The sequence below is a fragment of the Lygodium microphyllum genome, chromosome 29, assembly GCF_053477565.2.
Source record: "Lygodium microphyllum isolate KBCC chromosome 29, Lygodium_microphyllum_v1.1.10, whole genome shotgun sequence".
NCBI classification, from domain to species: Eukaryota; Viridiplantae; Streptophyta; class Polypodiopsida; order Schizaeales; family Lygodiaceae; genus Lygodium; species Lygodium microphyllum.
Window position 1 is genome coordinate 82,281,424 of NC_141163.1, and position 3,060 is coordinate 82,284,483.

At 42.0% G+C, this 3,060-nt stretch overlaps 1 long non-coding RNA gene across 1 annotated transcript; it reads left to right on the forward strand.

The window, feature by feature from the left end:
• Positions 1 to 298: 298 nt before the first annotated feature.
• LOC148010842 (uncharacterized) lies at positions 299 to 1,219 on the forward strand. The gene is made up of 2 exons (XR_015689526.1): positions 299 to 431; positions 521 to 1,219. It is a non-coding gene; the product is annotated as an uncharacterized LOC148010842 (long non-coding RNA).
• Positions 1,220 to 3,060: the final 1,841 nt, after the last annotated feature.

Sequence of the window (3,060 nt, forward strand, 5' to 3'; positions counted from 1 at the left end):
TGATAGAACTAAAGTCCACTGGCAATGCTTCATCTGAGATTTCATCACTTGTGCATGTGCGAATGAGGACACTACTTGCTATCATTGATAGCAATGCTTGCTCACAAAAGAAAACTATTTGAATACTAGATGGTAATTTGGATGTATAAGCTACTTTGAGATATCATTGTTTTTTTCCCTCTCACAAGCATGCATTACATGATAAGTCTTGCAATTCAATACGCAGAGATATATGTGGAAGCTAGGTTGACACGCGGGATACCATTACTTTTCGCATCGATCAATGATTACCACAATATTATGGAAGATGGCGGCTTTTAGTACGTCTCTCTGCCCTCGCCGTAAAGCAATCAATCATAGGTCTCCTCTGCCTCCCATCTTACATCACAATGATATCACGCGATTGTTACGACTTCTTTGTGTACATCCGGGTGAAGTACTAGTCACTGCGCTCTCTCTCTCTCTCTCTCTCTCTCCCGTTGTTGCTGCTGATGTGGGTCATGATCATGGCGATGATTAGGAGGAGGAGGGTGAGGAAGGCACAGGAGAAGCAGCAAAACGCAAAGGATCATGGCGGCCAAGTCAGTGGAGCAGAAGCAGCAGATCCGGGGCGTGGCTCCCTGCAGGCCCAGGGTCCACGTTTTCGTCGCCGCCCCATCTTTCTACGTCGCTGCATTGATGTTGTGCAGCGTTGTACTCATCCCGCAGAGGCAGGAGGAGATCATATGGACGAAAGAGATGATAGCCGCCATCGCGGCTCACGAGTCACAACTTCACAAGGCCCGCCGTAAGCTCAGTTCATGGCAGACAGATACACGCACATAATCATGATTATGTGAGCGAGCAAGAGAGAGAGAGAGATGTTTCCCTTATACTCAGCGTGCATTCATAACTTTCCCATTTAGTTTGGTTACACACCCTCACTTTGAAAGTGTTAACCACCCAAAAGTATTTTTAAAGGTTTGGGTGTAGGTAGGTTTTTTTCTCTTATACTAAGCTTGCAATATCATATTCACAACAATAACTTGTGCCTCTCATTTGACTATGCTTCACAATAGTAACTTGTGCCCATTATACTAAGGTTGGGCATCCACACTTCCTTACACAATGGACATGACACGACTTCTCGTTTACCTACTAAACATGTGAAAAGCGGACAGGAGGTGTTCCGTGCCCACTTTGCAAAGTGATGGATAAGGGTGTATGTTTTGTATTTGCAACCAATCTAAACAATAATAAATGTTTTATTTTTCATGTTTTTGCAAAATGTGTCCTTTTGATATGTAAAGGTTTTATATCCATGTTCATGCCCAACTTCAAAAGTTGCATGCTCACACTTTGGGCATGGGTTGGGGCCTTCGTCATTTGGTGTATAACCAACCTCACTAGCAGTATGAGAGGGTCCTTTGATATTTTGAACAACAACTTTTGGAGTCATTAGCAATACGCATTCGAGTTGCTTAAAGAGCTTCATTAAGAACAATGATAGAGATCATATGAATGGTTAGATGTTGAAATGGTCTTCAAAAGAATGTAGTTAGCATATTAAAGTTTAGACTTCGCACCTTTACAAGCACATGAATTCGTGAATAAGGAATGTATAGATTCTCAAGGGGAGCCTTTGGGGGTAAGTGGTCCTCCCTGGATCGCCCAAATATTACGGGTAAGTAAAAAGTTGAATCCCCATAAGATTTCTCATAAATCAACTTGTCTATCCTCCCAAAAAAGAATTTGATCTCAAATTTGAGACAAGAAGAGTGCGCCATGCTAATGTTCCTTGATAATAGAATTGGATTATAGCCATCTTAGGGTCAGGCGTTAATGGGCACATCTAACTACCCATGTATCTAAAAGTCTTTATGGCCCAAGCACACAACGACATAATTATCAAGGGTGTGCTCGACCAAGAATGGATTCACTGCTATATGGCTGGCCAGCGATTACAAGTGATTCCGGCTTCATGCAAGCAAGTTGCAATCTGCAACCTCGAACTAAGGCTAAGTTCTTTAGGCTAGCTTGCCCTCATGGGTTTGCAACCCTTTGTCATCCTAGCCATTGTAGCACATATGTCACCTAGAGCATGAGGGGCATGCTAACTTGATGTCATCCCCACATTCCTCTAACTTATCATCAGCAATCTAGCTAGGGTTCCAATTTGAGTAATGGTAACTAAACATGAGGGTTGTGCTTGTTGCAAGACTTACCCCAACACCTTATGACATGAGCTGATGATAGGCATGCACCACCTATATCCATGTTCCCAAAGGCACTCTTGTGTTTCAAAAGGATTCAAAGTATGTACAGCCCTGGTAAGGTTCTTCATGTTCCATTGAATCAAACCACATACTCCACCACTTGTGTATACCTTCATCAATTCCTTTGAGTTTCATTCTTGTGAATGTACTCCCTAGATAGGATACTTGACGTGTTAACTACAATGGTGCATGGGTCAATACGTACAATGCCTAGTATCCATCGTTTATGGCTAGGACTACTAGGATATCTAATCCCATTTTCTCCCATAGCTTTCATCTCTCAACATCAGTGTCAGCTCATTAGAGTGCCTTTGCCTTTGGTGTTCCTTCCAATCTCTATACATTTCACCACTCCACCAAAAATTCCATTTGCCCCTTCCATACTCCAGCTCAGTAGTTTCCACTGCCTATCCAGGGTTAAGTCTGGCATTTGACAACGGACTTAAAGAGCCACCTACAAATGCTTTACACCCAATCATTTTGGGTAACGTTTGCACCCTCTATCTTATTGTGGCTACTAACATAGAGTTAGTTGATGCTTATTCTTCAAATATTGTCATTGCTTCTTCTTCTAAAAAAAAGTGTTTTTACGACCCATGGCATGTGTTAGGCAAGCCACGAGCATTCATCTTGAGCCAAGATCAAACTTTCCATAAGATTCATAGTTGCATCACTTATAACTTCATATGCTCTTCTAGCTCTCCCTTCTGCAAAGGAGGAGGATTCAACATTGTTGTGAAAAAATCGAAAGAACATATTCTATTTTCAAGTGCCAAGATCAAAGTGAATCTTTTCACTTCCTATT